Source organism: Drosophila virilis, chromosome X, assembly GCF_030788295.1.
Source record: "Drosophila virilis strain 15010-1051.87 chromosome X, Dvir_AGI_RSII-ME, whole genome shotgun sequence".
NCBI lineage: Eukaryota > Metazoa > Arthropoda > Insecta > Diptera > Drosophilidae > Drosophila > Drosophila virilis.
In genome coordinates this window covers 15882669-15909593 of record NC_091543.1, presented here as the reverse complement: position 1 = coordinate 15909593, position 26925 = coordinate 15882669, and the positions used below count along the sequence as shown (strand labels likewise).

The window sequence follows — 26925 nt, the reverse complement described above, 5'->3', positions numbered from 1 at the left end:
ATAACAACAACAACAACAACAACAACAAAAACAACAACAATTTACCAAAGATGATGCCAAATGATGACACGGAGTTGGCGGGAACTGTATTAAGTATACAGCGGAGATGAAGTCAAAGTCGTTTTTTCTTCTTCAGCCAACATGTCGAAAATCAATTTAATGCAGTGCAATCAAAAGTTAAAATTGAAGACCGTGCAGGCAGCAAAGTTGAAAATGCTGAGAGCGCAACAGCAAACAAACAAACAACAACAATATCAACAACATCGACGACAACAACCTCAAGCAATTGCTTTGATTAGTTGCATAAAAGCGGCAAATGGTTGCAGGATGGCTTGGATGAACGGCCAAAATGATGACTTGACTTCAATTTTTTTGGTTGTCAACCCAAAAGCATTTTCAAAGCATCGGCCGCGATTTCAAAGCGCAACATTCAACGGAAATGTGACGAAGCATGGAAATGGGCCCAAAAATGTTTAGAGCATGCCATTCACAGTCATATTTCATATACATACATATATACACAACCGAACTTTTGTTCAAAGATCAGCTGACAAATTCCATATTATTATTTGGTATAAGCCGAATCTGTCAGAAAGCTAAGGTTGCCTCTAAAACAACCGTGCCTATTCCCAAAACAAACCGTTAAATAAAATTTTGAGAAGAACACGACCCAAAATTACTGTTGACTTCCTTACCAAATGCCAATTTATCTAAACATATTTGGTAGATGCCAAATTGGGAAAGGTATCGAATTTATATATAATCAAATAATCAAAAAAAAAAATAAAAATAAAATTCGTTTCTTTCGGCTATGATTCTATTTCATTTTATTTTTTTAAAAACGACCTTTTTATTTGAAAACTTTTTCCCTTTTTACTGACATTTGTATTTCAATCCGATTGCTTTTAACAACATTCAGTTGTTCTTTCTGTATGGACTTTACTTTCCAACAGCCTTTCGATTTCCATATTAAGTCCGCCCACACTCTCACTTCAAGACTTGATTCAAATATGAGTCATGCATCAGTTGCTTAAGATATATAATTAGCCTTATTTTTTTTAGTATTTTTCATTTCAATATTTTGTTGTCACCCAGCTGTTTTAAATTTTCATTCAATCTGCTTCAGTTTCAATCAATTAGCTTTCAATTTTTGAAATGCTTAGCAATATTTTGGACTTATATTCAACATAATTTCAAACAAATGCATCTTACCCAACTTTATGTTGATGAACTTACAAAGCTTTACAATCCCCACAGACCAAAACAATCTCTTAACTGGACGATCTTTCTTTAAGCTTCAATGTCTGGAATGTGTATGTGCACGTGTATGCGTATATGTGTGTTTGTGTATGAAAAGCTGTAAGGAATTTGCATAAACACGCCATAATATGCGATTATCATATCAGCATAGCCACGGTCTCGTATATGGTCTATCCACATGGCTGAGCGCGCCAACGCCACCTTCACTTTCAACGCGGAGTTTTCTGCTGTTGCTAGTTTTAATTTGTATATATATCTATATATCTTTTTTTTTTTGTGAAAAAATGTGTCAACAATTTGTTGGCCGGACTGTTGCGCTTTGGCCGTTCGCTTAACGAGCCACATAAACATTTGAATATTTTCGGCATGTGCAAGTGTTTCCGGCTATTTCACAATCGAATATGTTACAAGTGGGATGGGTTGGGAAATTGACTTGGTTGAGAGATCTGTGTTTCCCACACTTTGCCACGCCTCAAGTGGCAACTTATGCAATGCCTTTGCACAAATAATAAATCATAGCGCATGCAACAAAAGGAATAGCAATTATATTTTATTGAATTGAATTGAATCGAGCTAAAATGCGTTGAATGCAATTCAATTGAACGTTGACTTTTGTACGTACATGTATCAAACTAATTAGCAGCCAGACGCGCTCAATTAAAAAAGCAGCAGCAGCAGCAGCGGCAACAACAACAGCAACAGCAACAAAAGCTCCAGTTTTAGAATTGCATGATTTATGGCATGAAAGTTGCTCGACCTTTGGGGCCATTGCGGCTCCAGTAATTCCCATTACAGCTTTGGTCTGGTTAACGTTGCGTATGAGTAATCGCTAAACGATTTGCGGAAATTGCCATGCGACATTTATTTTATTTATACATTTTGCTGTTGCCGCTGTTGTTGCTTATGTGTATTTTTGGTTAAATTAGCAATTAATCGAAATAAATTAACACATTTAACGTTTGATCGCTCTCACTGAACGGGGGCGCATGTTACCGGATCGCACTCATAAATATGCAAATGTCGCCCGCTGCTTCTGATTTATGCGCTGCGATTTGAAACGCCAGCGATGAAAATACCCTTTTCCGGAATATGGCTTCAAAGTGCGTGCATAAGAAAGGTTTATTTCAGACCGATTATTCCCATGGGAGCCATATGTTATAGTAAACCGATACATGCTAGAGTTATAGCAAAGCTCGTAATTGCTATCTTTAGTCTTAAAAACCAAAGTCTTATCAAAAAACTAAATCATTTTTCAACCAATTCTTCTTATAGAGCTACATGATATGGTATTGCGATGTTGATAAGATTTGAATCACATTCGAGGACCATGAAAAAGGCACGTTTATATAATGTTTGGTCAAAATGTTCAGAAAAATTGAAAGGACTTAATTTTCAGCCGACCAGTTCTATGGCAGTTATATAATATAGTGATCCGATCCGATCGGTTCCAATCTATTTACTGCCTACAAAAGAAAGATGGACCTATGCAAAGTATGCAAAAGAAAGTCTTGAAACTGCAAGGGCGCATACAAACTGAACCTAAGTACATAATTTCTTGAAACGGAGCTGTCTTTTTTCAGGCGTTGCAAAATTCCTGTTCAGATTATAATACCCTTTAACAGGGTATACAAAAAACCGGTTCGAAAACGAAACAGAAACCAAACGCAACTCCACAAAAATGTAAATACGAATTCCCAAGTGGCGGCTAATGTAAATGAGTCATGACTGATCGGCTTGATTGCCGTTAATCTGCTTATTGAATTACGTGTCGTGTCTTGTCGATAAACAGATGAATGTGCATCTGATTTTTACTTTAATATCGATAAGCCCTTAGTGAAGAGCTATTACTTATAGCAGCTCAGGATATCGACAGAGTTCGAGCATTGCGATTGGAAACCCTTTGGGAAAACAATTTACAAGCTATTTGTGGGCAACGCTTAACATAAATATTCGTTTTTATAATCAACCTCAATGTATAACAATTAACTTTATAAAGTTCAACAAATCTCAGTACAGTCAAAACTCGAAATATTGCTTAAAGACTTTAATTATTTAAGCTGAGCTGCAACTTTTATAAATGATTAATACTTAATGCCAAACGAACGATAATTATAGATTTATTAATTAAGAGACGAACGACAATTTGTCCTTTTATCTTATTAATACTTTCAGTAAACTTGAGTTGATTATGGTCGATAATTAAAATATTTGGAATCCTTAAAATAAATTCAAAAATATCAAGTTACCAGGCCTTTAAAGCATTTAAAGATTGTTATTATTAAAGGTTTGTATATAAAATGTTGTGTGAATATTGTGTATTGATTTCCAGGGGCAGAGTCAAAGCTAAATAAGTTCTTTACTGCCGTTGCATTTACTGTTATGCATGTGTGTGTGACTGTGTGTGTGTGTGTGTGTGTCTCTGTATGTGTGTGTATGTGTGTATTGTTGCATTGACTAACTGTTGTGCCCGTTGGTGCGCCGCCTAACGTTGCCCCATTTAAGCATCTGTTTCAACGTCTTCAATCAATTGATTGATTATGAAAACTCTGCACGCAAAGCATAATCAATGTTGATTATAATGATGATGATGGTGATGATGATGATATATGAACTGTTACCATATTTATTTATTAATATGAAATAGCAGCAACTGCCGGTCAGCCGTTGTCTATGCCAAGCAGAAAGAAACAGATACAAATACAGCTACAGCTACAGATGCAGATACAGATACATTCACAGACACAAAAGCAAAACACAAATTGTTATTAATGTTTGCTTTAGTTATTTATTTTGTTTTTTATTTTGTTCATTGGTTTCGTTTTATTCATGCATTCATTCGTCTCGTCTTGCCACATTTGTGCTTCCTCTGTGTTCAACTTGTTAGTCATTTCCACGGTTCACGCAAGATTTGAACTCCACATGCGGATAGAGCTTTCCAATTGGGGACAAGGTTATTCTGGATGCAAATCAGAATACACTCGGATGCGGGCGCTCGCATTTAGTAGCTGTAAATATGTTTGGCATTCAATTATCTAGCTGCAGTTTCACCAGTTGCCACTGCCTGTCCGTCGCCTTGTTATAGTTTCAATGGACTTTTTTCTCTACTTTTTTTTTTCTCTCAAGCCCAGACCGGATTGGATCGTGCGTCGACTCAAATATGCTGACCGGCGTGTCGGCCATGTGCCGCTGAGTGCGGAGCAAGAAACCGGCTTGACACGTTGCCAAAGTTAGTTTTGTGTTGTTATACTCTAACTGAGAGTATTATAGTTTTGTTAACGAATGTGTAACGCTTTCAAGAAGCTAATTCATATATATTCTTGCTGCGTCGCAACTGCCTGTAGCGATATTCAATTTGCATAGCTTTGTTTTTTGGTTCTATATGTGACGACTTTAGTTTATGAAACTTTGATTTTACGAGATTTATCATGCGCCCTACATATAGGCTAATAGCTACAATATCGATCGATCGAAAGTTAAATTTTTGTTTATATATTCTTTGTTGTTCTTTACGATATCTTGGCCGGGCTTAGCAATTCACAATTCCCCTCACATATTATTAAACTCATATCAACATTTGCAAGGGCATTTAAGCTTCGGCTTACCAATCGCCGTTTTGTTATTGTTTCTTATTTTTATTTTTATTTTCAAATGCCAATGGCTGACGCGTTTCGCAGGCGACTTTTACAGCGTAGCGTTTAGTTAAACTTGAACTTGCCAGGCGATGCGTAGCCACAGCTTCTGTGAATGCGAGTGTGCGTGTGCTTGTGTGTAACAATTTGCGGGCAACAGGCCAAGTAGCTTAATGCCGTGGGAGAAAGGAGATGGCGCAGACACATTGACCATAGTTAAATGACCCATTGGCCAGGCCAAAAGCAAAACCAAAAGTCTGGTACGCCTATCTGCATATGTGGATTAAAGTGAGGATAGATGCAACATATTTTCTCAGGTGTCAGTTGCAACCTGCCAGTTGCCAGTTGCCAGTGGGTAGTTTGGTGTTGGTAGTTGATACTCATGGCTCTGGCCAGTCTTGTGAAAGTTCAGTTCAGTTGAAAACTTTCAAGTGCAGCTGCAAAACTTGACATGCTCTGTGGGTTTTTGAGCCTGAGCAAAACTTGCAAACGGATTCGTTAGATTTACTTGGCTGGCTTAGTGCTGCTCGAGGGTTTTTCGTGCCAGACCCTGCTTGAACTGTTCAAAGTCCTATCATAAATGTTGACATTGAAGACATGACATAGCTTAAGGAGAACTGCACTGGGCTTAAGATACTCATGAAATATTTGGCAATAAACGTCACCGCCAGCTATTCAATTCAGCTTTTGCCTGCAACTGTTGGGCAAATGTTATCAGCTTACACTTAAAGTTAATTTTAATAAAATGAGCAGAAATGTTTGCCTGCACTAAATCCCAGCAGGTAAGATGTCAAGCATTGGATGACCAAAGAGCTTAATTTACTCAGACACAAAACCGGATGGATTATGTCTTTAATATAATTCAACAAAAATAATGCAAATAATACTATTAATATACATATATGGTCTAAACGGAAAGCAAAACTTCCAGACATACGGAAACTCTAAAAGATCTGCAAGCCTTATGCAAGGCAAGGCGAATATTTTTCATACCATCATATGGGGCATGTTTTGTGTAAAATAGGAGAAATATCAAATTTGGTAGCCGAGCCTGAAAATTACATTTAATTTGGACTGTAAAATCAATAGTTAATACAGAATGCATCATCATACTGTGTGTGCCTCTTTCCTTTTGTCTTTTTGTGTAAAAATTCAAAAAGGAATTTCATATGCTCGTCGCTTGGCCCGTCCAAGCCGGGCGCTTCCGAGTCGTGCACTTTTATTTGTTTTTTGATTAGCAATTAACAGCGTGTTCCCCGATGTCTGACCACTGCGTGGCAAAGTGGAATGAACTCAAAAACTTTGACACTATGTGGATATCATGTGGCCGTTGTTGTTGTTGCTGTTGTTGTTGTCTCACACAGAAGAGCGAAAGTTGAATACGCTCTGGCTTTTTTCAATTTTGGTCAGGTTATGCGAAAGTATAAACGACAACGATTTAGTGAGGCGAAAAACTTTGCCATTTTAAGCCATTTTGACCGGACTCATCAAAACCCGTTAGCATTGGCCAGCAGCCCGGCCAAAAGACAAAAGATTGTTGGATCGGTCGCTGATGCCGCTGATCGATGATCATTTGCGCTGGCATTGGCCAAAAGACTTTCTTCCGAGCAAAAGCGTTGAATGACCGTAGCTGAAGTTGAAGTTGAAGCTGAGCTGAGCTGAACTAAAACTGAACACAAACTATTTGATTAATTGTTTAAAAAATTCAACTTGAAATGAAAACTAAACAAAGAGACAGCAGCCTCAAACCTACATTTATCTGGATTTCGCAAGAAAAATCAATGGACTCTGTTTTTGTACACATGACTTTCATGTCTTTTTTATATATTTAGCTTTGTTTCGGCATATTGTGCGCTTTGTCTCTTATACAATTGACACCAACAGCAACTTGAAATGCATGCGAATGATGTGTGTGCGAGAGTGTGTGTGTGCTTGTGTGTGTGTCATGCGTGGGCGTTTGTCATTTTTGCAGCGAAAGCAAAGTTAAGCCATTAATATTCATGATGAGCAGTTTGCAAATCTTTGACCAGCTCAGTTTTAAGAGCTTCAGGAACTTTACATTTTGTATTAATATGTGTAAATATTTTCATTGAAAGCGAGCTGACATATTTTTTTCTCACTTAACTAATTGTCAGAGATATTTTAAGAAAATAATGGAGGAAACGTTGACATTTAAATTAAATTTTTTCTATACCCCAGCCTCTCATCTGTTTTCCTCATGTCTTAACTTTCAGTTTGATTCCTGCATGGGAAAAATATTGTCACGAAATATCTAACGCATGAGAGTAGTCAACTGTGTCCACATAACATGTACGAATTCGTAGTCCATAGTAATTTTTTCTTTATTTATTGGACTTAACGCTATCCTGATAAATCCTTGCAGAATGCGATTTGAACCACTTTATCCAACGGCTTTTGCAAAAGTACAAGCATTGAGCGTAAGCTATGTGTAAGAGTTCTTACAATTTTAGGTAACTTTATCATATTACTTTTCAAGGAAAGATGGGCCCAAATTGATTGAGAAAACCTTTTTTTCTATATTTCTGCTTAAGTTTATTGTTTACAAAAAAACCCCTAAGGCTCATTTGGCCAAATCAATTTCGTAGAATAATCCAATAGTTAGATACGCCATCGAGTATTTATCAGAGTTTTAATAAATTCACGAAATTCATGTCCAATGTCTTCTAACGAACGCCTTTAAAGTTAGTTCAGTTGATGCTGTTGGGTGTTATTTTGTATGTATGTATGAGCTCTCTGCCAAGTTCACGGCAGACATCAAAAACTAAAAGTACAACATGAAAAACAACTACAAGAAAACCAAACGCCACTTGGCAGAGGACTTGAAAAGCGGACGCCCTTCAATTCTTTTGCAACGTTCTTTTTCGGATGCATTTGGCTGCACTCTAATTACATTTGAAGTGTGGCCATTGGCCATCCAAAGCGAGCACACTTATCAACATGCTCATCATCATCAGCATCATCATCATCAGCAGCAGCAGCAGCAGCAGCAAAAGCATCATCATGATGATTGCTGCATACTTGAGCAATGCAAAGGGGGCTCAACTCTAGACCAAAGTATCTTGCCTGTGCACTCAAGCATAAGACTTTGTTTTCTAATTTGGCTTTAACCTTTGCCAAAGAGCCCAGCTCCGACTCGCATTATCCATTAAGCGCAAAAAATACGAGAGCAAATAGTACATGGTACACTGAAACGAGCCCCAAATGTGGAGATAATTGAACCATGGCATATAACCTTGACTTAACCAAGAAATTTTGCAACTCGTTGCCGCATCGCTTTTTATTTTGCACAATTCTCACTGGAGATTTTGGGCAACGCTCCATCCCGAATATAATGCCCCTTCAGGTGGGCAGCGGCACGCCCATTCACCCATTCGCCCATTCGTGCATCGTTTGTCATGTATTCGATTTAAGTTTAATTCCAATTTCAATTGAACAGTTGCAGTTACTGTTGCAATTGCATTGATTCTTCATCCTGCAACTTTTCCTTTGCACCAGACTCCCATCGATTTTTGAGCCTTTCGCATCACAGCAGTTGACCAACAGTTGCTCCAAAAGTTTCAGTCAGTGTCGCAAGCTTTCAGCGTATTCAATAAACACAAATATACAGTATGCGATCTTTGGCATCAAATCTACTTTGAATGCTGCTCATCAATCCATTTTCAGCTTTCAGCATTTTTGTGAGTTGTTTTATGAAATCAATTCGTTTAAGGAGGAGCTTTAATGTGTTTATCTTATAGATGAAGGCTCACTTAAAAGCTTTCACGTGTTTGCCCAGCTGCTTGCTGTGTCAAGTGAAAGTTGCGTTAACTTATTTTTAAATATAAATAAATGACAATGCGAGCGAGAATGAGAACTCGAATTATTATTAATTCCGAGCGCTTAAACAAGAGAGCTCACTTAAGACCTTTTTACGAGCTTGCAAAACTGTTTGCTTTAAAAATATATAAAATGGTTTAAGAAATTAAAAGGTATCAGAGCGAGAATGAGAATAAGAGCACTCAATTTTATGAAATGTGATCGTATTAAGCGAACCTTTAATATCATTTCCTGGTTAAACACATAAAAGCAAATACTTCAAACGCATTTTTGCACAATTTGTAATTAATTGAAACATTTAAGCGCTTTGTTTGCTTGTATGTCTCTGGCGTGGCTGGCAGTCAGCTTGACATTAATCCGAGCTGTCATTTGCCTTCGTTATTGTCGGCTACTGATGTTGCGGCTTTAGGTGAAAAGGCAGCCAAATGAGTCAACGACACCTTGGGCCATAAAACGGTTCAGTTCTTGTTTGACATTTTGGGCTAATAAAGTTGGTAACACATAGCGTCCGCTACGTATAATCCGCAACCCGTGAAAGCCACCCCCAATCCCCCCCGTTCCCTCACGCTTAACCACTTGAGTGCATTGCACTTGACCGCATCATAAATTTGCCAGTCACTCCGAGAGGCCGTTGCAGTTTAGTTGCCCCTTTTGACGATGCCGCCGACGCTGCCGTCGCAGCCGCCTGCTGTCAACTTTTAATTTGTTTTAAAAACTTTTTGATTGTTTCGCTGTTGCTGTTGTTGCCGGCATGCAAATGTGCGCTTACGCTCTGGCGCCAGGGCGTCTTCTTGGTCTTGAATTCTCATCTTTGTGCTGCGAAGAGGCCTTCGTTCTCTGTTCTCCGGTCTCTGTTCTGTGGGGGCTCTCTGAGCTGTTGCTTGGGGCATTCATTTGCAGTTGCTTGATTAAATTGTCTTGGCCGGTCCGGTTCGCTCACTGTTATTTAAAGTTTTTAATTTCATTTTATTGACACTCTCTGACAACGCTGGCCAGCGCTACAGGCCGCTGACGCAAGTTTTTGCCATTATAGTTGCCATTGTCTTTGCTGCTGCTGCTACTGCTGCTGCTGCTGCTGCTGCTGCTGCTGCTGTTGCTGTTCCTGTTGTTGACAGTTACCCACAAAGGCGAACAATTTCCAGGCGAAACCCTAACAGCAGACCACAGCCAAAGGCAGTCAACGGCTGTCAATGCGATATTCGCAGGCATATCAAACATAACGACTCGACGTCGGCAACACATGACTTTGACTTTTAACTTTGTGGTCCGCTTCCAGTTAACATTGACTTACCTGTTAAACGGTTTAAGCAGTCACATTTTTGACAGCCCCTGGCTAATGGCAATGGCAGCTAAATCTTTAGCCCAAAGGTTAACATATAGAATTTGCTTATGATTTGCCAGCAAATCACTTGATGGCCACACGTGGCAACGTGCTCTTGTTGCTGTGTTGCGAAGGACACGCAGCAGCAACATGCAGCATACGTGCTACGAAGCAACGTTGTGACAGCAGCAGCAGTAGCAACAGCAACACATTTGTCTCACAGGCGTTGGCGGCAATATGCACATGTTGCTGACGTTGCAAGTTGCGTTGCCGGTTGCAGCGCGGGGGGAGAATAAGGGAGAAATACACACAGAAACACACCTACACACACTGCCTTGACAGCCAACACGCGTCAGCTGTTGTTGCTGCTTCTGCTGCCGGTCCAACTTTTGCATGTTGTTACTGCTGCTGCTGCTGCTGGTTGCTGGTTGCTGCTGCTGCTGCTGCTGCTGCTGTCCAACTAGTGAGTCAGCAACATGAGCGGGCGCGCGCGTTGGCATTCTAATTTATTTATGTTAATGCAATAAAAACACTCAATTTGCGGCTGCACATTCGAAATATTTTCTTGTCGTTGTTGTTGCAGTTGCACTCGCTGGGCAAACATCGCATATTGGCGACGTTATCGCAACAGCAGCAGCAGCAACATAAAAACACAGCTAACCTTGTTATTGTTATTTAATTTCACTTTTTTGTTAGCGTTGACTGTTATTGTTGCCGCTGCTGCAGTTGTTGCTATTGTTGCTGTTGCTATTGCTGTTGCAGCTGTTGTTGCTGTTGCTGCTGTGTCTTTCGTTGTTGTTGTTGTTGTTGTTGTTGTTGTTGTTGTTGTTGTTGTTGCTGTTACCGTTTTGCGTTGGCGTTTTTCGTGCTGGTTGTCGGGTTAGTTCTTGTTGTTGCTGTTACCATTTTATGCTGGTCGCATGATTTACGTTGTTGGCGGCAGTTTTTTCTGCTGCTGCCGTTGCTGCTGCTGCTGCTGCTGCTGCTGGCGTTGTTGTTGTTGTTGTTGCTGTTGTTGCCGCAGCGCTGTGGTAATGCCAAGTGTTTGTGTCTGTTTGCCGGCTCGGCATTTTGTAGCAGTGTATTTGTAAGTTGTGTCGAAACGGGTCGTAAGTTGCAACCAAATAAGAGGAACTGTTAAGCAGACTGCACGACTATAAAATACCACGCAATAAGTGGTAGAGTATACCGCACAGTGAAAATAAACAGACCCTTAAAAACTTCACCTGTTTTTGCAACAAGAATACGTTGTTTTATAACTCTCTTATAATCTCGTAGACGGCATGCTTAAGGACAACTCGTGCGAGTTTAACAGGGTATGCATAGCTAAGCAGCTGTCGCATTCATGTAAAACTGCTTCTAATTTTATTTAATGTATACACAATAGAGATAAGAATGCAACAGTCTGGCAACGCCGTCACCAACTGTCTGCTCTGCTAAAATTTGTGTCTCGCATTTGCCTCAATCTTTGCATACTACTTATATCTGATGTTTGCTCTTCGCTGTCGTGTCTACAGCTGCAGCTGTTGTTAGTTGCGCGATGTTTTGGTACCACTGTGCACACACACAATAATTTTGCATAGATTTATTTATCATATATTTTGAATAGTATTTTTTTTATTCTACTCGTTGGCAAAGCCAAAAGCAGCTTCGCGTGCGTCATTTGCATTTGTCATGGCATAAAAAAAGGTCGACCATGGCTAGGCGCTGTGGGAGAAGGGTGAAAAGGGCGCATGTTGCTGCCTTTATTTTGGTTAGCTGTGGGTCGGTTGTTGCACTGTCAGACAGATTTACTTTTACCTACTACGCCCCGCTCAGCCCAGCCATGGGGCTTGCGAATGTCTTTATTATTTGCACACTGAAAGTTTATAAACACGCCTATCCTTTTCTCTCTCTCTCTCTCACTCGCTTGCTCCTCTCGCACTCTATCTCTCTCTCTCTCTCTCTCTCTCTCTTTCCTTTCGTGTTGTTGTTGGTGCGCCCAGCTTTTTAATAAAGTCATTTTATTTACATTTGTGCTTTTGTTTAGTAATTTATTTACTTTTTTATACCAATACATATATTTGGAGCTTGCATATTTGCTTTTGCTGCTGCTATTGTAACTGTTGCTGTTGCTGTTGCTGCTGTTGCTGTTGCTGTTGCTACTGCCGGTAGCCAAAAACATTTTAAATGCCATTTTAATTATATTTGTTCTTTTGTGCGTTGGCTGGGCGTAAATTCCACTTGGCTTTGGTCGCTCAGTTTGCAAGTTTTTCAATTAAAATGAAATAAAGCGACATAAATCAAGTCTCTCTCGCACACATATGTATATAAAAACGATGTCTGACAGCAGCATCAACAACTGCAGCAGCAGCAGTAAAAAACTGTTTAAAAACTAAAACAGCAACCGCAAGTAACTTCATTTGGCTTGAGGCAAACGCTGCGTATGAGCAATGTCGAGTGCCGAGCCACAGTCAACACTCGACACTCACCAACACTGAAACTGAGCATCCGCATCCTCATTCAAGCAATTTACAGTCCCCATCTGACTGACATTTGCATGCATTGAGAACTGGAACGGGAACGGGAACGGGAACGGAAGTGGGATTGGGATTGGGAGCTGTTGGCTCTAGAAACGGGGCCTTGTGCATGCATATCGTAATTCTATGCCGGATTATTGGAACGGGGCGGGCAGCTCTGGCTATGGCAGAACTGAAAGCTGCTGAACTACAGCTGCACTTGGCACAGACATTAATCAAAAACAAAATCGTTCAGCTCAGTTGGCCAAGAAAAGCAAAGGCAAACCACAAAAAGGACTTGAGAATTTGCTGAAAATACGAATTTATTTTAATTTCTTCGATACTTTTGTACCACAATAAATAATACAATATGTACATGCTTGTTGTCTGGTCAAATAACAAATCAATAAATGTCAATTTGACAAAACGCATAACCTTAAAGTCCACATCAGATATTTGTCCTAAAGTGTATACAATATCAATAAATCCTTAAAAAAATATGGTTGTGCTTTCAATAGTGAAGAATATTTTTGCAGGGACTGTATATGTTTCGTTCAGTGTTGCAAAATATTTCAGACAACTATGATATTGAAGCTAATCGGACTTAGCTTAAACTTTTATCCATCCAACCTATGGTCTCCTTTTTGTACCGATTTGTACAGATCTTTGAAAGCAAATTCGGAATGTGAACAACAAATTTTACTACAATGCACCAATTTTCTTTAAGTGCAGAAGGAATTTTGTAAAAACTCATCTTAAAATTGAATATATTAATATTATATTCAGAATTTTTCTCTGTCAATTAAAAGCTCTTATCAATATCAAATGCGCCCCGTACTTTATCAAACGAATACCCGCTGTCACACAATAGCCGATTTCGGCCTTTAATAAGGCCAGTTATTGACATTCGGCATGCGGCTTGTGCCAGTTTTTTGTGTGGGGCACCGCCCGTTTGAAGCGTGCAATGGCGACAAACACAAAAAGCACTCGAGCATGGCCTGGTTGGGGGCTTACAACCACACAACGGCAACCAGCAGCTCCTTCAACCCCGTTCGGCGAGCCAGTGAGTGCACTTATCAGCGCCAATTGCAATTGTTTTTAATAATTCACTTTCACTTTTGCGCCCGCAGCACACACACACGCACACACACAAACACCCTCGACGACACACACCCAAAAACCTTGAACCGCATTTCTGTTTTCTCACCTGGCAACTGGCAACTGCTGTCGGGCCATGGAGCTGGCTCTGCGCCTGACTCGTGTCGAGTGTTGCAGACCAAAGCTGTGGGCCAGCGCTTGGGATTGGGACTGCGATTGGAACTGGGCTTAGCTCCGGCCTCGGTGGCCTGTTGCCACTTGACTTTGGCTTTTTGCATGCAAATAGCCAACTGAAACACATTGTGTGTGTGTCTGCATGTGTGTGTGTGTCTGCGTGTGTGCGTGTGTGTGTGTGTGTCTGTGCGACTGTGCTGTATATCTCCCTTTTTTCAATTTTTAGAGTCGCACACTTGAAGCTTGGCAACAGCAGCTTCCCAGTAGCCACCGCAAAAGCCAAATAAAATTAATGAGCTTTGAGGTAAAGCTAAAGCCAAAAGCCGACCTTAGAGTACATTTTTTCTATTCCATTTTGTTTCTCTTGTTTACTTTTTATATCCTTTAGCCACTGAATATGGGTAAGAAAAAAGGCTATAACGGCCTTGAGCAGAGATACCCGGCCATATTTGTTTGTCTGTCTGTTCGTCTCAATCTTGAGGATTATAGGCTGAAGACGTGAAATTTGAAGAATAAAAGCATTTCTTTTTTACTATCGCTCAATTTCGTAACATTGATAACTGTCGATTTATCAGCAAGGCTTTCCCAACACATCTCATAGAATTTAAGAATTAATGACATCAAAGTTGATATGTTGATTCTCCTGGAGTATACACATATCAAGAATATTAAACTGCTTTAATGTCTCAGCCTGTAACCTATAAAAATATGTTCGAAAAGTTGCTACGGCAGAGCGACACTTGAAGCAGGGTAACACCTAGTCGGCTACTCTCGACTGGAGTACACATGATTATTTTATAATGTTAAATTGTGTGTTGTTGTCTGACGACGACTTTAAGAACGAAAGAAAAAAGGTATTTCTTAAACCTAACCACTTGTATTTTTGCCTTTTCTGTTCTCTTTGCAGCAAAGAAAACAGCAGCAACAGACGTCTTCTGTGAACAATCGGCATCTGTGAAGTGCAATTGTAAGGTAAGAAGCTATATTTTATATTTTCCATTTCCATTCAGTTTGGGGATTTAATTAATAAAGTAGAAGAAAGCCGAGGTAGCTTAAACATGCCAAGCTTAAATACCTCAGTATTATAACCCATAAATATGCCGTTCTCCATAAAAATGTTCAAAAGTATGACTTCTTATTAGAAACAATCTTTCGAGCACTTGTGGAGGGCACTATAATTTATTTAAGCTAGGCATTGTTGTTGGCGTCATTGTTGTTACTTCGCATTAGCTCTTTTTGTATTAAAAGAGTAAGTTAGTTGATTCTTTTTAAATATTCGAAATCTCGCAAGTAATCAAAATGCCATCGTAGAGTTGTTTTACTTATAACCTCTAAAGTGTTCTTTACAAATAAATATGTTCATTATTTTGATTTTTTTTTTTTTTTTTGTCAATTTCAATTTTTTGATTCTGCCAACTAGAACCAAAGAAGGCCTGTTAACAATTTTCTGTTTCGGCTCTTTTAGTGGATTTGTATTTTGTTTCTTTCTTTAACATTTCCCAAATCCATTGCCATTTAATTTGCTTAGCTTATTCTCACGTTTTGCCTATTTTCAGCTGTTTTTTCTTATGCTGCTTTTCAGCTGCTTCAGCCATTTTCTATTGAAAATAAATAACTGTTCTTTTTGTTGCTTGCCAGTTTCAGTGTTCAATAAGAAAAAAAAGTCGACACACACACGCACACACACACACACACACACTTTGGAGCCTATGGACTTATTATATTTTAACCTGTTCAATGTGCCGTTCCAATTGTTGTTGTTATTTTTGTTGCTTTTTTGTTCCTCTTGGTCATTTTGCCAGCACGTTAAGCCAACCAACTCCACTTCGCAACCATCTCTCTCTCTCTCTCTCTTATGCTCTATTTTTCCCGCCCCTCTTTCTGTTGCCGCTTCTCTATCAAGCGCCCAGACCCAACCCACACCAGCAGCCATGAAAACAAGAAAAGCATCAACAACATCAACAACAGCAACAACAATTTCAAGATGAAAAGACTCGTTTTATCCTGCTGACTGGGCCTTGAGCTGAGGCAGCGCCTCCCCCTGAAAGAGCTTTCGACTGCATTCCTCGCATGGAAGCTATTGCCGTTGCCGTTGCCTTTAATTTTGATTTTGATTCCGTTGGCCATGTTGGAAACGGCCAAGAGACCGTAGAGGTCGGCACGCTTTCGCATAATCGGGCGTATTATCTCTGGCCTCGGCCTCTCATGCATCTAATTTATCTGCCCGACCCACAATACACATCAAAAAAGCCAGAGCCAGAGCCAGAGAGCAATAGTCAGAAACAGAAGCGAATGTGAAGTTGGACTCAGTCTCTGGACTTGAAGTTAAAGCAGATTGGAGATTGCGTAGGCGGAGGAGCTGAAGCGCCGCCAAGTGCTTTGATTTCATTAATTATGCAGCGAAAATCAACAAGAGAGACGCACAACCTCGCATACTTAGCTATGCGAATTTGGAGCAAATGTCCTATACAGCAAACTCCTTTTAAATCACCAAAAAGGAACATAAATGGCAACGTATGCCCTTATACCCTGCACTATTAATAGGATAATATTCTGTGTACAAGTACATGCAAGAGACACTATCAGAAAATCGATACTTATCGAAACTTTCAATACGTTGAATAAAATTAATCTGCGTGGGCAATATAAGGACCTACGTGTCAAACTTAAAGTCCCTAGCTTAATCAAGGCTATTTATACTTTATGGGGTCGGAAATGCACCATTTGACTGTTGCATACACTTACACAAAATCATAATACACTTTCTTAACCATTTTTCATGGCTGCATAAAATGGGCGGCACAAAAGTGAACCATGAGCTATATCTCAGCCCGATATTTCCATCTTGAACCTCAACAGGGTATCTGCCTGTCGCTTGCTTTACATTTTCCTAGTTAAGGTTTATTTTTTGGCATGTTTTGTTTTGCGGCCACAAATCTGTTTATGTGCTGCCGTCGCCAGAACAGCAGCCGCAGCCCCTTAAACAACTACCCCTCGCTCGAGTTAACTCTTCGTCCATAGTCAAAAATTCTACTGATTCCTGGCTGCGCCTGCCCCTTACTGGCTGCAAAGTTGCAAGCGTACGTTTTGTGCATTTGACTTTTATATGAACTAATTCATGAAAAATGCATGCCGCTTGTATGCCCGCCAACCCGCCAGCCCCCCAAGCCCGCTCCCTGTTCCGCGTGCCACCATCAAATGAAGAAAAACTGGCCACCATAAATCGTCGTACACGTCTCCGTCGCCTGCTCCGCTGTCGACGACATTGGTGCACTGCATCAAATACGAATGTGAATGCGACTGCGACTACGACTGCGAATGCGACTGCAAATGTGAATGGCAAATGTTGTGTGCGCGTGTGAGTGTGTGTTGAATGTGTGTTCTGGCTTTGTTCGTGTGGCAAATAATTAAATTAAGATTTTTATAGCTTAATTGGATGGCTGTCGGGCGCCGAACGTAGTAACCTGATGAATGACTGCTTGCTTGCTTGCCAGCCAGCCAGCCGAGCCAGTTACATTTGCAACTTGCAACAAGCAACTTGCCACAACAGCCAAAGCAGCAAAACGCCAAGTGAAAGGCAACAAGTCTTGTGCAGCCAGCAATGGACGCCATGGGGGTGGCAGGGTCTTAGCCTGCCCTGACTTGGCCTAGCCTGCCCTGGTCATTGGCCGAACCTATCAAACATTGTTAATTGACTTGACGTTAATGCGAATCAAAGTCTAGAGCACCGGACGGACGACTGGTATTAGGCTTCAGACCGTTATTACATTTCCCCATGTCACTTGAGGCAATTAGCGCGCACTGGATACCTTGTAGAAGTATATACATATGTATATATAATGTGTGCGTGTGTGTGTGTGTGTGTGGGTGAGAGGCGCATAAATAAAGCATACCGATTATGGAGGCGGGGCAGCCGCTACTATCAATACTGTAAATAGGTTCCTACTATAGTTAATAAGAACTATTCGATTTCAAAAGTGACTCGCAATTGAAAAACTCCTACTACTTATGTATATGCCTCTATGTAAGTGTGCATGTGTATAAGTTCTCTCAAACCAAACGCAGGCTAAGTTCACAAATGTAATAAACATTATTTTTTCATATTTCCCTTAAACAGTTGTAGTTAAACGCATTCTTCTCGCGCTGTACTCAAACCAATTAATTTCAACTTCTAAGGACTCGCATTTAATTAAATTTCATGCAGCTTTTAATTAACCTACGCTTTTTGTTTGTGTTTTTTTCTTCCCTCCCCTTTTTTTTTTGTTGCTCTCTCACAGTCTTTGTTAGTCTTCTGAGCTGGTGCAGTCCTTTCTATGCGCTTCTCAGAACACAAACTCTTTTGACGCTTGCCAATGTTGCTATGGCTCTTATTGTGGCAAGTACATGCAGCACACAGCTCCCTTGGCTTTTTCCGTGTATTTATATAAACATAAAAATGCATGTGTGTGTGTTTGTGTATGTATGTACTTAGTCTAGCAATGCACATTGCTCGCTCATGTGCCACATTTGGCCCTAGGCCGTGGCATTTGTTGCTGCTGCTGTTTTTGTTGGATTTCATTTGGGTTACCTGGCCAACAGCTAACCAACAAATGACTGCCGCAGCACAATCTGCAGAGAATCTAAGCTCACGATGTCGGCGAACAGCGACAATCCTTGAACTGCTCGCATTTCCAATATTCATACAGGCATGCAAAATGCGCTGCTCTGCGTTGATGCTGCTGCTGTTGCTGGCGGCTGGCGGCTGGCGGCTGCTGCCTTAGCAGCTCATGACAACTCGGCCGTGCCACGGCAGCCGCTTGCAGCGAGCACAGTGTTGCATCTGCAGTTGCCTTTCATTAACATGCAGTGCGACTGCAACAGCGACGAGGACGACGCTAACGCCGACGCCGACGCCGACGTCGACGCCGACGACCATCAAAAGCATAAATTTCACATGCAAATCGCAGAGCACAATGTGGGTGGTGGTTGGTTTGTTGGGCCTGTGGTGATGCCGAGCCACGCTTTGTGTCCAGATCTTTTTTCAAGCGTTGCTTCTTTTCATGTTTTTTCCAAAATTAAAATTCTTGAAAAAGCTGCGCTCTGCTCTAGTTAGAAGTTCATGATTTTATAATATCCTGTAATCAGGCTTCCGCTTTGCTTTGAATATAATTATTATTTTTTTAATTTGCAAAATATGAGTCATATATTTGCAGCTAGTGCTCGATAAGTGATATTTACTTAGACTTATGCAGGCGCACAGACTCAGTTTAACAAACTGCATACCTAATTTATGCCGCCCGTACTGTACGATACTTTACTTGAAGCCACTCTGAGAGTACAGGGTACATACAAAAAGGAGAGCACCAATGTCAAATAGCCAACTGTGCCGGCAGCTGTAGCCAAACAAAATGGCCACCCATGGCGGCAGCCTACAATGTACCAGCATACCAATACAAACATGTTTGCATACATGCAGACATACATGTGCCTGCATACACTCGCATTATGTAAAGGCTGTGTTCTTCTTCTTAGCCAGCTTTTGATGTTTCCTTTGAGTTTGTTCATGGACAATATACCCAGCAGCCCAATGTACAATAGGGTATACGAAAACATCTAAACAATGTCGAATATGTATATGTAGATGTATTTTTTTTCCAGCAATTTGGTAAAACTTTTTAGAACGCAAAAGTATGTAAAACTACCAACTTTACTCTGGGAACAACATAAACTATTCATAATAATATATATTTTTTTCCAATTCTTTGGCGCACTTAATTGAGCCTTAACCATTGTCAGTTTATATTTTCGGAATGTTCAAGTTGTAATCTGGAGAGAATCGAGTGAGTCGCACATCTTAACCGAGAAATAATTTGCCTGTTTTGTTTAGCTGCAACTGACAGCTTTGAGATTTTCATTTATATTGTGTTCAAAGGTTCTAAGTAACAATGTAACGCAATTAAAAAAAAAAGTGTTTAGTATTTATTTATATATATTAAAGTTCGCAGGTGAGATCATGAGAAGCATTCGCTTGCGTACATCATTAAAAAGCCTACAATTCTTACGTCATTGGCTTGCGTCAATGTATTGAACACGCATTGGTTTTGCATTAATTCGCTTCAAAAGACATTCAATTTGAACCTTAACCAATGCGCAGTGGAAAATGGCAGCTTAGCACCAAACTGTTGACTCTTTGCCGCCCCATTAAGCGATTGTGGGGGCGGCGCGGGGGGTATTGCCATGCGCTTGTCTTCTATCAGAAATTGATGTGCCACAATTTACAGGATCTCTCGGCAATAAGTTGAGCTACAGCAGTTGCTGCAACGAAAATCTCTCTACTCTAAGCCGTCAGCCTGTCTGTCTATCTGTCTGTCTATTCGACTGTCTTTCAGGGTTGCCAAGTTGTTCGTCTTCAACGTCTTGACAATTTCGGCAATGTGCGTTGAAGCGCTGCACGATGCCACCAATGTGGACGTTGACGTTGCCGCTGCTCCTGCTACTGCTGCACTGTCTGTCATGCAGCATCCTTGGCGCATTGCAATCAAAGTCAGCGAAGTGACTGACAGCGGGACGAACTTGCAGATACGCCGCTTTACGTTTACGTTCTGCCTGTCTCTGTTTCCCTTTGTCTCTCTGCCTCTCTCTCTCTCTCTCTCTCTCTCTCTCTGCATGTCATTCAAATGCTGTTGACAACTCCAAGAACCCGTCTCCCGATTGCAACTTGCTCGTGCAGCCTCCGCATCTGCATCTGCATTTACCTCGGCTTCTGTGGCCGCTTCTGACTCTAGCTGCAACCAGCGCTGAGTGACTGCCGCTTTGGGGATGGCAGTCAGCTTTTGACTGCTTCCTTATGTTGTTAGCAGAAACGTGACAAGAAAATCAAACACGCAAAAATCTGCGACTACAACAGCAGCAGCAACAACCACATTAACTGCCTTGTGCCCACGATAACACTATAGGACTAGGCAGCACACAGCGCAACCACACAGTGAACCACAGGCACAACCACATAAAAAGAAACGGGCGTCTAGAGACTGAGAGAGAGAGACAGAGAGAGAGAGGGGAGACATGTCTTGCAGTTAGTTAGCTGCATGTTCGCTGCGCTGATTTCAGTGGCATGCAGCTAAAGCCAAAGCTAAACATTTCGTGTCGCATTTATAGACAACGTGCCGCAAGTTTTTTGTTTTCTAGCTTTATATACCCTTGTACAGGGTATTTGGGCTTTGGTAGAAAATATACATTCTCATTCAGTACCAACAGCCAAGTCTGTCAAGAGTATATCTGCTGGCTACTATAGCAACAATCGATCGCCAATAATGCTTTCGTAATAGTCGCTTTGAAGTCATATATCTAGAAGGGTATTTCATCTGCGGTGTGCCAAGGATAGCCCTTCTTTCTTGTTTTATTTTACTCGTTTTAGCTGGGGCTAAACGTTGATTTGCTTTTCGTAAAATTGTTTCTCAATTCGTTGCCCAGCTCGTTGGCGAGTCATCATATACAATGTGTGTGTCTGTGTCTGTGTGTTGTGTTTGTTGTGTTTTGGTGTGCCATCTGTAAATTGCCATAATAAGCTGGCAGTCGCTCTTGCCAGGTTGCAGGATGAGCAAAACAGGCAAGCTGCGAAGCTTGTGAAATGCAGATGCCGATGTTAAAGCTGTAGCTTTGATGATGCTGATTGATGTGCTGCCCCTTGAGGTCTGTCGGTCGGTCAGGCGCATTTGGTCCCGCAGCTCCTCAGCTAGTTAGTATAACAAACCTAAGCATTGACGTAACTAAATTATTTAACAAAGATACATGTAGACTTATAAAGTGCATTTTAATAAAACACACTTCAAGTTTAAGCATAATGTTCAATTATCACAACGTGGGCAATTACGTAATAGAGAAACGTAATATAACACGATTAAAATTTCGAAAAGTTTATTAAGACTAAGATGGGCAATGTGTGCTACGAGTTAACTCGTAACGTAATGAAATTTACGTTGTGACATAATGCGAGTGAAGTCGTGACGCAGATTAACGACGTATAGGTTCTCTATTGGCGAACTTGTAAAAAAATATGAATGTCGTAAACTAGCGTAAGACAGGCAATGCCGTAAATGCGTTACGTGACGCAGATTTGATTGAAAACTCTCTGCTGGAATTCCCATTGCTGAAAACGGAACAAAGCATACCGTATGCAATCAACTCGCAAATAAATACTTAATAAATAATGCCCTTTCTGATGCTTTTTAACTTAAACGAGCAAAACGTAAGTCGTGCAGCTGCACGCGAAAAACGTAACGTAATTGTTAGCAGTGGGTGTATCTCAAATGCTTGCGTACTTTTTGGTATTTTGTGAATTTTACTTGCAACTTCGCTGACAATATTAAACATTTTTCCATTGACATGTACTTCCGTCACATTTGCATGAGACGCGACCCGCTTGTATGTACAAAATACGCACACAAATACATTTACAAATACAGTTGCAATCGCAGATGCAAATGCTACAGATACAAATACCGACACAGATACAGATACAGATACATATGCAGATACAGCTACAGATACAAGACAACGAGCTGACTCGCCCAAACATTTGTATTAACAATATATATTCTGTTTGATGGCTGGCTATGGGTCGGCTGGTCTGGGACGGTTTTGGGGCGGGTCACAGTTTGCGCAATTTATATTGCGACATTTTGTGCAGTTTTCAATTTGCATTTTGGCGGCCGTTGTCGGCCAACAACCAAATATTCAACGACCGACGCCCGTTTCATGTCTTTTGACCGCATTGTTTGTTAATTGTTAAACATTTAAAATCACTGACAGCGATTGCAGTCGCTGTTAAATTTATGATATACTTGTACATAATTCTCTTTTGTCATTGAGTCTTTTTTTTTTGTTTTTTGTGTAAAAGTTTCGCTGCTTAAACAGCTACCATAATCTATGACGAGTTTTTACCACATTTTCATTTTTTGCACAATTTTGTCATCATTTGAATTGAGAGTCACAATATGGAAATGTGCGGCAGCAGCACATGTACTTGTACTCAAATGGGATATGAACAGATACCCGGGTGAAAAAAAAACAAGGGTCGTGTCGGGCGTGTTCGACTAAACGATGACTCTTTGAAATGCAGCTTAGCCTTAGCTTCGGTATTTAAAGACCGATCTTAATGAAATAATCAGAGTAACATTTTTTTGTTTGAGTGCATACACCAAAACGCAAGGTGCTTACATTAGAAATGAGTTTTCATATCTTATAAAATTTGAGTTGTGCTTAAACATCCGTGCCTCAAAATCGATATTTATCGACTTTAAGAAAATGGAAGAAGATTGCGACAAAATAGAAAGTGAATCACTCGTTTGTTTCGACGGGCAGCTCGTCAAAAACTTGGTCTACTTCTTCCTCTTGCCTGGATTAAGTACTAAAACTTCGCACCAAAACTTAATACCCAATTTCAGTGGACTTAGGGTATACAAAAAGTACGCAGAAATTGGAAATGGCGCAGCTTTCAGCTACAACTCATAAATCGTTAATCAGCTTGTAGGGACAATTTTAATTGCAAATTGAGAATCGAGTATTGAAAATGTTGTTGAATGCAAACGACATCAATGCTTTGACGTTGGTTCCCTTTCGTATTTCTCTCTCTCTCTCTCTCTTTCACACACACACACTCACGCTCTCTTGCTCGCTCACTCTGTGCTAATGCATTACTTCTAATTAAATTGAGCAATGTATGCGTAATGTATCCGCCAGGCACACAAGTCGTGTAAAAGATAAAGATACAAAATGTCATTTGGCAAGAAACGAAAATCAACTTTTTTGGGCGAAATAACGAAAAAATCATTTTGCTATCAATCGAACGGCAGCCGAGGGGCACAGAGAAAGACATCGACAGGCGTTAGATGTTTAAAAACGTCGCCCTTCATCTCCAACTCCGAATCATGACTGTGGCACGCACACACGTACGCAAATAGAAGGATGTGATGCGAATTAAAAACTAAAGCAGCGGATACAGATACAGCTACAGATACACCTAAAGATACAGAAGCAGATACAGATACAGCTAAAGATACAGATACAATCGCCAGCCAGTAGGATATGCACACATGTACGTCTCTGCCTGCGCGCTATGCGTAGACGCATCCGCCAGATACGCGTAGCAAACGTTGGCACGCACGATACTTAAGTTCATTTGCGCCACTTTGCGCCTGTGAATTTTAAGTGCGTGCGACTTTTTTATGCTCGCTCACAAAGTTGAAAAGAGTATATTGATTTTGTGCAATGTCTGTCTAGCTAAAGACTTGAATCTTCAAATAAATGCCCGTGTACATGCCGAAAGTCTATATCTGCCTTAGCTTTCTGGCCAGCTTCAACTCAGTTCTTGCAGATAGAATTACATATACGAACTCCGCCTAAAATCAAGCTAAAATTATCTTGCAGCTACAACAGAACGATATCTAATTAATTAAGCTGGCTTGCGAACGTGAATTGCGCAGTTGCTTACACTCGACTTATTTATTTATGTTCATGTTTAATAAATAGAAAGTTATATCAGATACAAATGTATTTCGAGGTTAAACGGCTGCTGCGTTTTTCAAACAGAGTATCGAACCGTTCTTTGTGCCAGTTTAGCAATTCCATTTCATTTCTCTTTTCTATTTACTCTGGTTCTGATTCTTGGTCGCATAAATGATGAATATGCAGATATAAGTAGATAAATTAACATACATATAAAAATATATACATACATATTGAAGCGGTCATTGCTCATGGCCAGAAACAATGCCCCCAAAAAAGCTTACGAAATCCCTCTGAAATTTGAGTATTAAAAAATCAAACAGAAAGTAAGAGAGAGATCGGCTTCATCGATGATGCGAACAGCAGTTGGTAATTATAGCGCTTTTCGGGAGTTCTATAAACCCTATAAGCACCTCATTTGGTTGGCTGACGAGAAAGCTGCTGTCATAAAACTCAATCAATGGCGGCCATAAAGTTGCGCTGCCGTCGTACACATGGCAATGGGAATTGTTCTATAAAGGCACTTAACAACTAACCGAACACTAATGAGTCAGCTCACACGCACACACGCATGTATTCACAGAATTCGGAATGAGACATTGTAAAGTTCTTAGATAACTGCGATTAATTAATAAAATTATAATGAGCATGAATACCAAAAGTCACCAACAAATAACAGTGTTGCTTAGCAGCATATGAACCTGTTTGCTGACAGAGGCAGTGTTGTAAAAGAAATGCCTAGTAAATTTCTATTATATTACGCACGCGCTTTAAAAGCTTTAAGTGTGTTCATTTGTATAGTTATTAATTTGTTGTAAAAACTTATGTTTTTTGTCGACAAAGGCGAACTTGACAGTTCGTCTCAGTCAGTTCTGTCGGTTTGTATCTATGAACATTAGTCGCTCAGCTGCCATACCAATGATCGATCGAAAATCAAGCTATCCTAGCTAAACTCGGCAATTACGAGCCTAGCTATTCGCCTTGGATGTCTGCAATGGTACATCAAACCGAACCCCAATATTACATGCCTCCAATAGAAACAATTGGTCAGCCATAAATGTTTGCCCAAGATGTAAAATGCTGTCAGCTAAAAACTCAAACAACTCCTTGGCTGTGAACTACATGTGCTTGTGGCGAGACATGAGTTTCACACGATCTGAACAGGCAGAGACGAGTAGAGTTAATGTTGCAGCTCTTTTTGCAGCCATCCTGCATTTGGCCTCGGGCACAGCTTTGTCTCAAAATAAACAATGACACGCCTCTGTGTTGGCTGTGGTACGGCAGAATGCCTGTCAGAGAGTGCCATGCTGCTGGTTGTTAACCCCACCCATCCTCAGCCCCTGCACGGACAACACTCGACATTTGCGGCATGATAAGCTTTGATTACATGCCAGACAGCAACCGATCAGCCCCAGTGAGTGGGGCCAATGTTGCACTGCAAATGAAGTGGCAAAGACGAAGAGTTGCCGACGAGCGGAAGGCAAAATTCTATAAATATTGTTTGCAAATTGCAGTTTGGGGTCGTGCTGGGGCGGGTGTATGGTGGCGCGATGGTTGCGGGGTTGCCGCATGGTGCATGTGGCATGTTGCATGTGGCATGGAGCAGCAATGGGAAACTTGGCGAGCTGCTTCCAAGAAATTTGCAGCAACAATGCCTTGTGACACGCATTTCCTGGCTGTACAGCGGGCAGACAGGCTATAGAATATCTTCCAGATCCACACACACACACACACACAACCACACTCGCACACACACTCTGAGAACTTGTTTGGTGGCTTTTGCGCGTGCGCAACACACATTTCCGTTAGCTCAACAGCTACCAAGTGGAGATCAATGGACGCGCCAGCGGCAGCTGCCGCTTATCGAATCTGAGAGCAAAGCAAGTTAAGCATTTGTTTTTTTTTTTTTTTTTTAATTGTTGGACTCTTGTCCGGAGTCCGCAGAGAACGCGTCTAGAAATTGTAAAAGTCATTGAGGCTCATTGACCCATTTCGAAAGCAGCTTGTTGTCTGCCCAATTGAATAGTTGAATAGTTGGGCATCATTAAAATATACACAGCCTTACATGCATACATATTTATATAGTTATATATATATATATATATATATATGCTCAAGCGACAAGTTTTTGGACTTTTGGGCGCGACACAACGCCCGCAGCATGGCCAGAAGCCACATTCAAGATCGAACCTGTTTTGCCTAGCAAATTAGCAACAACAACAACTGCTGCTGCTGCTGCGGCATATATTTTTTTGTAGCCAAAAACACAAAAAAAAAAATAAAAAAAATCGCATAACCGTAACGAGTATTAAATAGCGAATTGACCCAAATCGTTTGGGTGTTAACATTGTGCCTGAAATATCAAAGAGACTTACAGAACAACACGAGAAAGTACCGAATAGCTAGAATCGGGAGCTCGATTTTACCTTGTAAATGCTAATGCCTGGCATGTTGCTCGATATGGATTTGGGTTAAGTGCGCAGAGAGAGGCTCTGATTAATGAGCTGCCACTTAGTATTTGCTGTTCATGCCACTGCGACTGATCCCATTTTTAGCCAAATTTGTGAAATGTCTTTCAAATGCAACGCAAGATACAAATATGCCAGACGCAAGCTCAGCCGAC

The 26925-nt window shown here is 40.7% G+C and overlaps 1 protein-coding gene across 1 annotated transcript in view; it reads left to right on the top strand.

Moving 5' to 3' along the window:
• Positions 1 to 26925, top strand: part of LOC26531876 (uncharacterized) — a 97878-nt gene that overhangs the window by 64785 nt on the left and 6168 nt on the right. Inside the window, exon 5 of the mRNA XM_032439742.2 lies at positions 14725 to 14789. The gene's annotated coding sequence lies outside the window, so the exon portion shown is untranslated. The remainder of the gene's footprint in view (positions 1 to 14724; positions 14790 to 26925) is intronic.